At 42.7% G+C, this 14,154-nt stretch overlaps 1 pseudogene; it reads left to right on the forward strand.

Annotated features, from left to right (window-relative positions):
* Window positions 1-1,084: 1,084 nt before the first annotated feature.
* Window positions 1,085-13,712, forward strand: LOC110956753 (NACHT, LRR and PYD domains-containing protein 12-like; annotated as a pseudogene).
* Window positions 13,713-14,154: the final 442 nt, after the last annotated feature.

The raw sequence follows: 14,154 nt of genomic DNA on the forward strand, positions 1-14,154 counted from the left end.
TATAGAAGTTCAGCCGAGAGCAGCTGTCTGTGAAGCACACAGCATATGATTTACATACATTTCATACACAGTAATGCATTTGCTATGTTTACACCTATTTACCACTTAATTCCATCTTTATATGGTTGTATACAACTTATGAATGTATTTGTAGCAACTGCAAAGTTTGCATGGAAGGATAATATGCTACTCAATGTCCTGGTACATAAAAGCTCATACAACAACACAGAGCTGATTTATGCCTGTGTGTAGCATTAACTTTGCTGTATCCACACCTTTGACCTGCCTTTCTTGCTGTGTTTTTGTTTCAAATGCCATATACTCATAAATGAACAACTTAACTTTCAGGAAGAACATGTGCACACTGGCAAATTAATGAACTTTGCACAGCTATTGCAAGCTCTGAGCTATGGCTTATACTGTAATCATTGGATAAATGATCATAAGAACAGCCTGGTGGGTATTATTGGTAGTAAATGTCACTTCAGAGGTTTTGTTTCATTAAGGTAAGCAATCTACACCCTTGTAAAGAGAGGGAAGAAGGCAAAAAAAAAAACGTGCAGTCCAGAAAAGTCCTACTCATTTATTTGAATGATGGGAAAATCAGCAGTTTTTCTATTTGTGTGGAAACTAAAACAGGAACTGCTCTGTGAATATGAGAAGAATAACCCTGAATTTACTGTGTGATAACCCTCCAACATCTGCGTGTCAAAATCTCAGTTTTTAGAGAAAAGTTTTACTTCTCCTATTGCTATTTTGCCCCACATCCACTTCACACCATCTTCACTGGACTGCCTGAACTTGTTTTTCCACTTACCATGCAAACAAATGCATTCTTGCAGAGAGATGATAAGAGGGGTAGGAGCAATGAATTTACTGTAAACTAGGTTTGTTTAGTCTATACTGTGGCACTGGCGTCCATCTGATAACACGACCATAGAACTCAGCTCATTGGGAACAGACAAGATGACGACAGATACACCAGGTTATACATTAGCTTGAAACTGAAAGTGTTGCTGCATTTGAACCTAGTATCAGACAGAGGATGGACACACACGAGAACAAGCCAGACTAATCAAATGAAATGGCTTCAGTTAAAGAGGTGCTCTTTGCCACTTTGGAAGAGCTGCTTCCGGAACAGCTCAACACTTTCCAGTGGTACCTGACCAGTGATGTTCTTGAAGGATTCGATCATATTCCAAGGGGTCGGATCAATGGAGTCAGCAGAACAAGCACTGTGGATCTTTTAGTGGATACATATGGCTATAATGGTGCTATTACTATCACTGTGACTGTACTGCTGAAGATGAAACTCAAACTGCGAGCTGAGACACTACAGAAGAAGTATGCTGAAGGTAAGACAAATTTTTTTAAAAATGTGAAACTTAACTGTTCAGTTGGTTCATAAGGCAAAATAGCTTAGTCACAGCTATCTCTGTTTCCTTGTCAGTTCCCAGCAATCAAGAAGGCAAAGGTAAGATAAAATGAACCTCATATTAACAGATTAATTCTCATATATCCATGTGCAAACATTATATTTAAGTGAAAGCTTTTGATTAACTCTTTCAACAGAAACTGATAATCATCAAATCCAAGAAAGACTGAAATCCACTTTGCGGGAAAAGTACCAAAACATTTACGAGGGGAATGCAGAGGAAGGGGACACCGTGTACCTGAACAAAATCTACACAAAGCTGCATGTGATAGAAGGAACCTGGGGAGGATTCACTGAGGAACATGAAGTCAGACAACAGAGGTCTACCCATGCGACAACAGAAGAAACCACCATTGAAGCTAGCGACATTTTTAAACCCAAACTCAACCAAGAGAAGCGAATCAGAACCGTGCTTACCCAGGGCATACCTGGAGTGGGTAAAACTTTTTGTGTACAGAAGTTTACCCTAAGCTGGGCAGAAGGAGAGGAAAATCAGGACATCACCTTCCTTTTTCTACTTCCTTTCCGTGAGCTTAATCCCAACATAGGTGGGAGAGACTGCAGTCTGATGCAGCTTCTTCACCAGTTCTTCCCTGTGGTAAAAGCACTTGAGAAGCTGGGAACAGACTGCAAAGTCCTCTTTATCTTTGATGGCCTGGATGAGACTCTTCTCCCCTTGAATTTCAAACAGAACAAGGTCTTGAGAGATGAGACAGAGCCGGCCTCACTTGATGTGCTGATCACAAACCTCATCACAGGAGATCTGCTTGGAAACGCACTAATCTGGATCACCTCCAGGCCTGCAGCAGCCAGTCGAGTCCCTCGGAAGCACATCCACCAGTGGACGGAGGTGAAGGGCTTCGCTAATGACCAGAGGGAGGAATACTTTAAGAGACACTTGCGCGATGATAAACTGGCCATCAAGATCATCAACCATGTGAAGTCATCACGGAGCCTCTACATCATGTGTCAAATACCAGTTTTCTGCTGGATCGCTGCCACTGTCATGAAAAAGATGCTGCGTGACAATGTGCCTGGAGGTATGCCCAACTCTCTAACTGAGATGTACATTTACCTCCTCCTCTGCCAGACAGACCGGATGGTTGAAGGACCCTACCCGATGAAAAGCGACAATGTTGTTTTAAAGCTGGCAGAGCTGGCTTTTCGTCAACTGGAGAAAGGAAAACTGATCTTCTATGAGGCAGACCTGAAAGAGTGCAGCATGAGCATCGAAGAAGCCACCATCTACACAGGAGTTTGCACTGAGGTCTTCATTATGGAAGGAAAAAGAAGACGAGAAGTTTTTAGCTTTGTGCATTTGACCATCCAGGAGTTTCTGGCAGCTGTGCATGTCCATTACTCATACGTGCATCGAAAAGAAAATGTTCTTCTTGGGTACCTGAAAAGAATGTCAACAAAATTGCTGCCCAAGTCTGTATTCAGTCTGCATAAAACTGCCATTGAAAAAGCCTTGGAGAGTCCGGATGGCCACTGGGACCTCTTCCTTCGCTTCCTACTAGGACTCTCACTGAAGTTCAACCAGGAGCTCCTTAGTAGAGTGTTGCCTTTGAAAGTAGACGGAGAGGAAGACATTGCAAAAACCGTACAGTTCATCAAGGAGAAGATCCATGAAGATCCAGAGGCTAAGCTCAACTTGTTCCACTGTCTGAGTGAGCTCAAAGAGGAATCCCTAGTGCAGGAGATCCAGACCTTTATGAGCTCTGGGAGGCTTGCAGCTAAAAAGTTGTCTCCAGTCCAGTGGTCTGCTCTCACCTTTGAGCTGATGACTTCAGAAGCAACCGAGGAGGAGTTTGACCTGAAGAAGTACATGAGATCAGAAGAGGGGATAGTGAAGCTGCTGACTGTCATAACTTCCTCCACACGTGCTCTGTAAGTTGACAGCTCTGTAAGATAATGCAGATGTTTTTGGATCTGAGTGCTTTCTCACCCCACAATGAATGAAAAAAATAACAAACAGAACTGTGTTTGGTATGCATTGTTTTTCCAGGCTGGATCGCTGCAACCTCACTGTGAACTGCTGTGAAGTTTTGGCTTCTGCACTGAGCTTGAGCTCCACGCGTTTAACAGCTCTAGACCTGAGTGACAACAATCTAAAGGATTCGGGGGTAAATCTGCTGTCTGTTGGATTAAGGAGCTCACACTGCAAACTGAGGAGCTTAAGGTCTTGTTAAAATTGTTTTAGTAGCCAAATATTTCACAACATATCCCTGCAAACAACAGTTACTTCTTGTGATTGTAAGACTTGTGCTTTGGGTTTACTGATCTTTGCTCGCATGAATGCTACTTTATTTTACGCTGTGGACTTGTTGGTTGCTGTTATGCAAGTAGAACTGCACTCCTGTAGTTTCTAATACAAAAATAGCTTTTTATTTTGTCTTTATTTTAGATTACATAAGTGTAAACTGGAAGGAGGCTGCTGTGAAGCACTGGCTGGTGCTGTCAGCACAGAATGTTCTTGCCTCAGAAACCTGGACCTGAGTGCTAATGACTTCCATGCAGCAGGAGTGAAGGCTCTGTGTGTGGGACTGTGCAGCCACCACTGCAAACTGGAAACTTTGAGGTCAGACATGCTTCTTGCTGAAAAAACAACAACACTGGCTTAGACTGGACTTAAAGTTAACAGTTAATATTCTAAGAAGACATAAATTATTGTGGTGAATCCTCTTTTGCAGGTTGAACCGGTGCAAGCTGAAAGAGAGCTACTGTGCTGATTTGTCTTCAGTTTTAAACTCAGAGTCATCTAACCTAAAAACTCTTGATCTGAGTAACAACAGCCTGAAGGATTTTGGTGTGTCTGTGCTCGCTGTTGGACTGAGGAGTCCGCACTGTACACTGGAAACACTCAGGTCAGTGCATCCTCTGCACAACTGACTTACTGCAACACTAAGTTTTGGTGATTTCTTTTGCATTAAAATGTGTTTGTTTAAAGCTGTATTAATAATTGCTTGACTACAAGGGGAAGAAGAGTCTAAAAAAGCTAATAGACACACGGTTGGACCCATTATCACTTCAAAAAACAGCTACGGTTAACATGGCATCCAGCAACAGCAATCTTATACGTCCAGCAATATTGCCATCGCATCACGTTTTTGTCTAATCAACAAAATTTAATAACCCTAGTTCTGTATCTTTCTGTTTAATTAGTTGATCTGATGTGATATCAAAGTGTAAATTACTGACTAAAGCAGTTTTTGAGGTGTGCTCATTTGTATTTTTTCATTTAATATATGGGTGTATTTTTAAATGATGACTAACCAAAAGAAAATTGCTGTAGGACTTTCAGTTCCTCCTAGCACTTCAAAGATCATTGTTTTAGTTTTATGGCCCACATCTTCTCTTTTTTGTTTCACTCTGACTGCGCTCATCAGTTAGCCTAGCCGCGCTAGACAACCCACGGCAACGAATTTAATTCTCTGCCAGGGTGGGTCTAGTTACCCTCCATAAGGCTCGAGGCTGGATGCTCCTAAAACTGGCCGGACAAATCACCATGAAGCATAGTGTCAGAAGGTGGGCGTAACTAAGTGACGACAGAGGCGCGACGATTCTGACAGAAACAACCAGCGCACAATAAACAGTTATTTTTCGACTCGGCTTTGGCCACAGCCCTTAAAGATTTGAAGCTAAAATTCAACTTGAAAGATAAACAAAGGACGGCACTGAAGTGTTTCATTGAGAAGAAAGATGTATTTGGACTTATGCCGACGGGATATGGCAAATCTTTAATATACCAGTTGGCTCCGCTGGTTGGGAAGCTAATGGGACTTAGCCACAATCCGCCGCGCTCTAGGAACTACGTCAGCCTATTCGTTGCACTGATTGGTTGTATACCTACCCAACTGCTGCAGAGTGATTTGAAAGACAACTTTTTAGCCCGCCTCCCTCCCTGTCGAGCGGTCCTAGACCCTTGTGTCTTCAGAACATGGGTCTAGCGCAGCTAGGCTACTCATCAGTTGCACTTCTTGATTCAATGGAGCTGCCAGGAGCCAAATTACTGGGTCAAAGTTAGCAACTGTCCCCAGATACAGGTATATGGTCAGCAGTAACCAAAACAGTACTAGAAAGAGATTTTTTAGTAGATTTATGCAAATCATATAGACAGAAACTTAAAATTAATTATTGACCTGCCTCCAAGTAATTATAGAAAACAGTTAATGCAATTTTCATAACCTAAATGAAGCAGAAATAAATATTTGGAGAGATAATCACAGCATCATTATTGCCACTACCATGAATCCATATGTGAAGTTTGTCTTTTAGTTTGACCTGATCATGTGTCTATCGTCACTACAAATGCAGCGTGCTGTAACATCATTTGAAATTTTCTTTCAGCCTCAGCCACTGTGACCTGACGCACAAAAGCTGTGATCCCGTTGGCTCAGCTCTCAGTTCAGACTCCGCCCCCCTCAAAGAGCTGGACCTGAGTGGAAACAACCTGCAGGGCATAAAGCCGCTGTGCTCTGGACTCAGGAGTCAGCACTGTAAACTGGAGACGTTAAGGTTAGGAAACTGAGGTTCGGTGGACAACAAGATTATAGTGGCTTAGATCAGTGTAATGATACAGCTGTGGAGTAATGCTCAGCCCCAATCAGTCTATGATTTTAAACTTTGTGTGTCACCACCAGTTTTAGCCTGCATTGGAATAAAATATATTCTCACTTGCAGGTTAAATGAGTGCAATCTCCAGGAATGCTGTGCTGATCTGGCCTCAGTCCTCAGCTCCAGCAGCTCCAACATAAAGGAGCTGGATCTGAGTGGGAATGACCTGCAGGATGTAGAGGTGAAGCAGCTGTGTGTTGGACTGGCAAGTCTGGACTGTACACTGGATACATTGGGGTAAACCAGCTTTATATTATAAGTAATGCAGTATGTTTATCTAATGGTACTCTGAAGAATATTAATAACAACAACACAACATCAGAATAAAATGCATAAGAGAGAATGAAAACAACTCAAAAGTTCAAGGTTGAAAGGTAGACAAGACAAGTAAGAGTTGTAGACAATATTATTGTCATCTCCACATGTGTAAAAATAGTGCGTAATGTGTTTTTGGATGACACCTATACATCTTACTGGCATACAGGCTGTCATTCTGTGGGATCACAGAGGAAGGCTGCACTCATTTGGCTTCTGCACTGACCTCCAATCCGTTCCATCTAAGACAGCTGGACCTCAGCTACAACTACCTGCAGGACTTTGGAGCGAAGCTGATCTCTGTTCATCAGGATGACCCTCTCTGTAAACTGGAAAAACTCTGGTAAAACAATAACTTTGTAAATGTCTTTGCTTCCCGAGTTTAGATTTCTCCTGGTACGTCAATTACCAACAGCAGAATAGAGCAAAACGGAAAAGAAAAAGGATTCAAGAAAATTCCCAAAACAGACAGAGAGAAACATTGTTGCTGTACCTCATGGCTTGCTAAAATGGGTAGTTTCCTCAAATATGCAACATTTCTCATGGTCTCAAGTTTCGTTTCTCGGTCAAGTTCCCCTTGTTGGGCTGTTTCATTCCATTCAGTTATCTGGCAGAGCAGAAAGATGTGCTGAAACATCATAAACTGACATAAGTAAGATGTAACAAGCTCTGCAAAGCATCCAGTTAACTTTGCATGCACATAAGTTGAACGTATCTATATCAAATATGATTTTTCTTTATTTTTAGTGTGCCGATTAAGGATTAATGTATTACGTATCTGCCTATCTACAGTGTGGACCATAATGCAGAATGTTACCTGAAATCAAAGCTGAAGAACCGTAAGTTATGTTTTTTGTTGTTTTTTTATTTACAATTTATGAATTTTAATTTCCTTCATAATCAAACAGCAATCTGGAATGTGACATAAATGTACACATTTTAAATGTCCTTTAAATTCCTCAGTCTCATCAGTTTCATCTTTTGCCGTCTGAGTTCAGTTTTTGGGAGGATTTATGGTCTGTTGTTTGTTATTTGTCCAACAGATGGCAGAATTTGATAAAACCTGACTATAACTGTAATCTAGTTTTATGTGGATTCTTTATACCTGGGGTCTCCAACTTTTTTAGGATGAGAGCTACTTTCAAACAATAAAACAAGTCGTGAGCTGCTTTATGCACATTGTTATACCCCTACCTTGAATGAGAAGTTGGACACTACATGCAGTCTTGTAATCTGATGTTTCCAATCTGGTGCAGATTCACAAAGATATGTGGGAGGGTAGCACATTTCATGGCCCCTGTGCAGATGTTGAGGAACTTCTTTGCACCCACAAGCTTCCAGAAATCATCAGCAGACTTGTGTGCCTTCAACTGGATTTCATTTTGCAGATTACGAATTTCCCTCTCCAAATCAACACTACTGAGAGTGAACACCTCATCCATCTGTTCAGAATTGTCAGACATGTTCACATCGATGAAGGGGTTTGAATATATGTGACGCAGGGCTCCAGGTTCACAAAGTCTGTGAATCTGTCCTCAAACTTCTGACCCAGCCTGGTCAAGAGGTCTTTGTATTTCTGGATTTCCATGGCCCCAGAAGCAGCCACATTTTCTTCCAGCATTTTATGCACAGAGGGAAGTGCTGCATTACCTTTCCTTCACTTGTTGAAGAAACAGGCTCAGCTTTGCCTTGAAATCTTTGACAGCAATAATCATATCACTGATTGTCTTCCCCTTGCTTTGAAATTCGCAGTTCAGGTCATTTAATTTCTCTGTTACATCTGTGAGAAATGCCACATTCAGTGTCAGACAGCAGAGTTGCATCCTCATCTCTTGCTTCCATGAAAGCTTTGATTTCAGTCAGAAGTGCTAAAAAAACGGTGCAGGATTATTTCCTCTGCTGAGCCATCTGATTTCTGTATGCAGAAAAAGATTGTCATATTCTGATGACAGTTCTTCCAAAAATGACTTCAAAGCTCGATGTTGTTTGAACAAAATGTATTTTCTTTATGACCGATGTCAATGACATGATCAAACCTCATGACTTTGGCACAAATGGCCTGTTGGTGATAATTCAAAATATTTGGAAAATCTGAGTCTTGCTTTGCAGTTTGCATTGAAGCCATTGTGACTCCCTGTCAAAGCTGGATAGCCATCAGTTGTTATTGATATCATTTTTAAACGGTATGTTATGGCCTGTGGTGGCCAGGTGCATGGGAAATGGTCCTTGTACAGCTTTTGTGTCTGGATGGCCATGTGAAGTGGATTGATTACATGTGGTTGAAGACTGAGCTTCAGATTCCCACCTGTCACTCATGAGGAGTGATTAGCCTGAATCTCCAGACCTCCTCCCAGCCCTGGGAGCCCTGCCCACACCATGGGCTGGTCCACCACCAGACTCCTCCTCCCACTATCACTGCACATGACTATATCTGCAACCAAGACTCTCACTTGTTATGATCCAACCTCTCAGGTCAGCTGGATGCAGCAAATAACCTGACTGTTATTGGTTCAGGTAAAGGAATTTATTGCTCAGTAGTGAATTTAACAGAAAAGTCAACAAACAAAGCAAAGGTCTCCACTAAGACCCGAGGCTCCACACCAAATTATCAGCCACCAACAGAAGCTTTAAACTGTTGTTATTTCAAATGTAGCAATGTGAGCAATTCCGTCTAACAGAAAAGTCTTCAAACATCACTCTCATGAAAACTGCCAACTGAGCAGTGTTGCTTCAGTCCATTGATTCATTACACTGAATTGGCAACCCTTTTTCAGGTGCTATGTCCTGGTTCAACTGCCTCTTTGCGTCCTCTGAGAGCGCAAAAACTCTCCTTGCCATCATATTTGCGCCTTACTGCACCTCTGATATAGCAGACAGTACATCAGGGCCATTTCTGTGATCCTTGAATAAAGAATCGACAACAAGAGTCATTGTATCCTTGACAAAACTCCTATCTGTAAAAGTTTTTTTAGTCTTTGCTAGGATGGGGGTCACTTTGAACGATGCTTCGACTGCAGTCTCAGCTTTCTTCGCTGGTTTTATAAACAGTGATTGCTGTCGTTACAATCCCGCTTTCGACTCGCTCACCTTAGCTTGACCCAGGTTTCTGCCAGATGGAAAATCACGGTCAGACTTCCAGTGAGCAGGCAGTTGTGTGGACCAAAATGCCCTGTTGATCTGAGAGGTGAGAGGAGAATGTCTAGACTGTTCGGAGACGATACAAAGGCAACAGTAGGTCAAATAACCACTTGTTAGAACCAAGGAATACAGAACCTCATCTCTGAATACACAACACGTCCAACCTTGAGGAAGATGGTCTACAGCAGCAGAAGACGACACCGGAGGCCACTTCTGTCAGCTAAGAACAGAAAACTGAGGCTGCAATTCACCAAAATTGGACAATGAAAGATTGGAAAAACATTGCCTGGTCTGATGAGTCTTGATTTCAGCTGCGACATTCAGATGGTCAGAGTTTGGCTTTAACAAAATAAAAGCATGGATCCATCTTTCCTTGCATCTTTAAGAACATCCTACTCCTATTTGTTTCCTGCTCCTGAAATAACATTTGGAACACATTACAGATTATTAATTGTTAATAATGTTGATTTAATGTGATTTATTTTGCTCCATGTCGGTTATTGTCATGCTAACTTTTACAATCTTCTGTAATTTCACAGCAGTTTGCTTCTTGGCTGGGTTTCCCATCAGGATAAAGACTTTCTATTCTCAGGGACTTGATAGTTAAATTAAGATTAAATAAAAAGTCACTTTTGACGTCACTATACAATGGCTTCTGGAAACATGGTTGCTACATATGCTTACACAGTCAGAAAATCAGCTGTAGTCCCTCACTCAGTTAATAAGACCCTAGACTTCATCGTGGTTGGACGTAAACAACAATTATTTAAACAGAATTCTTAAAAAAAGTCATATTTGTGTTCTGCACAGATGCATGCACACTGGACACTGGACACCAACACAGCCGCCAAGTCTCTCTTCCTGTACGACGGGGAACCCAGGTGACGTGGACCAGAGAGAGACAGCAGTACCCAGATCACCCTGAGAGGTTCGAGAGTGTCTCCCAGGTGCTCTGCCACCAAGGCCTCACCAACGCCACTACTGGGAGGTGGAGTGGCGAGGACGCTGGGTGGATGTTGCCGTGGCAGTGAGGGGAATCCGTCGCAGGGCGAGCTCTCACCTTGTGGATTTGGATACACTGACCAGTCCTGGAGTTTGTACTGTTCTGAGGATCACTACAGTGCTCAGCACGACCATCAGCCTGTGGAAATACCAGCACCTCCGTCTCGCTCCCACAGGGTCGGAGTATATCTGGACTGGCCGGGTGGCACCCTGTCCTTCTATAGTGTGTCCTCTGGGACTCTGAGACACCTTCACACATTCTACAGTAACTTCACTGAGCCCCTATACCCCGGGTTTGGGATGGAGGAGGATGACTGCTCGGTGACTATTTGTACAGTGGTGGGCATGCAAGGAGTCAGCTCTCAGTCTGCAGGATAGTGAAATCTGAGCAATGGAGGAAATGGTCTGTTTCTGTTCACAGCAATAATACTCAAAACTGACAGGTTCGGAATGCAGTGAGCATGAAAACCTCAAAATCAAACCTGGAAGACAATATATGCTGTACATATATAGTGTATAGTACCAGTTAAGCATTTGGAGACACAAACTCATGTAGGGATTTTGACTGCTTTCTACATCAAACCAACACATATGGTATTATGTAGAGAGCAATGAGTTTTAAACAGAAAAGAGAAAAGAAAGAGGAGTATATATTACCGGTTTTACGTTGGGGCGACATAGCTCAGTGGGTAGAGTGGCAGTCTTGCAACCGGAGGGTTGCGGTTCGATCCCCTGGCCCGTCGTGCTCATGTCAAGGTATCCCTGAGCAAGACACCTAAACCCCTAATTGCTCCTGGTGGGTCGTGGTTAGCACCTTGCATGGCAGCTCCTGCCATCAGTGTGTGAATGGTTGACTGTGATGTATCATGTAAAGCGCTTTGGATAAAAGTGCTATATAAATACAACCATTTACGTTCTTCACAGTAAAATCCCTTTGCTTTGAAAACAGCTGTGCACATCCTCTCAGTCACCATCAGGATATCATCACCTGGAGCTGCTGAATGCTTTTTGGCTGCCTTTCCTTCACTCTGCATTGTAACTTATCCCAAATCAACTTAGCTGGGTTTAGGTCAGATGCTTGTGGAGGTCAGGTTATCTGATGCAGCGCTCCATCACTCTGCTTCTTGGTCAAAGCCTGGATATGTGTTTGGCTCCTTGTACCTGACGAAAGATGGTGAAAACAAAGCAGCTGCGACCAAAATCTCACATTCATCTCTTCCAAATCCAGATTCTCGCTGGCCTAATGTCAATCCTTTGAATTTCTTTGCCCAAGCAGCTCTTTTATTCCTGTTGGTCTCCACAGTTCCATCATGAAGGCCTGATTCTTACAGTTTCTTTGCAACAGTTGATGCTGAGATGAGTCTGCTGCCGGAACTCTGAGAAGCGTGATGAGGGCTCTCATTTGAGGTGCTGTAGACTGGTGTTTTCTAAGTAACTCCAATAAACTTCTCCTCTGCAGCAAGGGAACTCTTGTCCACTGTTATGAAAACCAGTTTGATCACTGCTTTGTTGAAAATCTCTGCACAGACTCGCCTTCATGTCTTAAGGTAATGATGGGCTGTTGAGCTGTTCTTACCATAGTATGGATTACTACACAAGTTGAAAAAGGTTATTTGCTGTGTGGTAACACTGCCTTGGCACAATATAATTGACAGTCTCCAGAAAAACATGTTGATTTGAACCACTGTAGGTGATGACCTCATGAAGCTGGTTAAGATATTGCAATTAGTGTGCAAAGCTGTCATCTGGGGAGGCTTAAATATGAAACATACCTTGTGTTGTGTTGTTTCTTGTTTAGTGGATAATTACTCCACAGAGTTATGTGACAATCGGCATCAGTTTGTCTGTCAGTTAGCAAAATTACTCAAAAACGGACCAACAGATTTGGATGAAATTTTCACGGAAGGTCAGAAATGCCACAAGGATCAAGTGATCAGATTTTGACAGTGATGCGGCTTATAGTCTGGGTCCATGGATTTGTAAAGATTTTTGTATCATTGCGAGATAGCAGCATGGTGTCACTGTAACTGTGGACAAGTGAATGCTACAACAGCTTCCTGCTGATGATCAGATTGTGATCCTACTGTAATCCACTGCTGCAAACTTACTGGGACTTATCCATCAAAAATGAACTGTGGGAGTGTTTCTTAGTCCTATCAATTCCTGTCACCCACTACATATTTAGGTCACGCGATTTTGTATCTGTACATAATGTACATATGCACAGCACAAGGTTTATCCATCTATCCATTCTCTATACACCGCTTCATCCTCACTAGGGTCGCAGGGGGTGCTGGAGCGTATCCCAGCTGACTCGGGCGAAGGCAGGGGACACCCTGGACAGGTTGCCAGTCTGTCGCAGGGCTACATATACGGACAAACAATCACACTCACATTCACACCTACGGGCAATTTAGAGTAACCAGTTAACCTCAGCAAATTTTTGGACTGTGGGAGGAAGCCGGAGTACCCGGAGAAAACCCACACATGCACAGGGAGAACATGCAAACTCCATGCAGAAAGATCCCAGGCCGGGATTTGAACCGAGGATCTTCTTGCTGCAAGGCGAAAGTGCTAACCACTACGCCAGCACAATGTTTATGATAATAATTAATAAACAAATGCTGCATTTCTAAAAAACAAAAAAACAAATTAAAAAAACGCAGAATTTCTGACAATACCATGTGGGGGAAAAAACAGCCTTGACAGAGTACTATGCTTCTCTGAGGGCATTTTTGGTTCTTTATGAGGCATTGCATAGTTTTGATGTCTTTGGTATCAATCTAAATTGTTGAAAACATAATAGTAAAGGAAAATCTTTGAGTATAATACACTACAACCATGTAAATAAGGAGAATTACTTGTTTCAATTAAAATTGTTCTGTTGAATAGCCTGCAGTACAGGGTGGGGAAGCAAAAATGTCCTGTCAGGTAAAAACAACTATAAATGGGTGTAACTTTTTTATTCTTTGGAATTTCAAACTGATTTCTTGAAGAACACAAATTGAAAGCTTTCAGAACATGTTTATTCAATATGTTCTCCATCAGCCATGATGAAGGCCTCGATACGGCCTCTGAAAGAGGCACAGGCCCTCCTGATATCCTCCTTGGGGTAGGCCTCCCATTCCCTGGAGAATGCAGCCTTAAGTAAATCCATATTGGCATGAGGGGTGGCATTAGTCCTCAACTCAATGGCGCCCCATCAGAAAAATCCAGGGGGTTTATGATCAGGTGAGCTAGGGGGCCAAATGCCTTTTGGGCCACCAAGTTTACTCACAGAACTTTTTGGAACTGATTGATGTCGTGATACAGGAGGCCCATCTTGCTGCCACCAACATAGTGTTGTCAGGGTAGGGGCCTTCAGCCAGGGGCAAAACGGTATATTCAGGAACTTTGTAGTACCACATTCAGCCCCCAATTTTCTGATCTGGCTTGAAGAAGTAGGGGGCATCTATTAGCCATCTGAGCCCAAGACTCCCAGGACCATCTGGAGATCTCTTGGTGGCCCAAACTGGATTGTTCTGGCCATGCTGGATGCGCGCGATATGGGTCCTCTCACTGATGCCAACAATCTTGGCAATTTCCTTCTGAGGGATTTGGGCGCATACCAGGAGATCACAAACCCTAACTGTGTTTTGCCTGTTGCT

The sequence above is a fragment of the Acanthochromis polyacanthus genome, chromosome 1, assembly GCF_021347895.1.
Source record: "Acanthochromis polyacanthus isolate Apoly-LR-REF ecotype Palm Island chromosome 1, KAUST_Apoly_ChrSc, whole genome shotgun sequence".
In the NCBI taxonomy this organism is placed as follows: domain Eukaryota; kingdom Metazoa; phylum Chordata; class Actinopteri; family Pomacentridae; genus Acanthochromis; species Acanthochromis polyacanthus.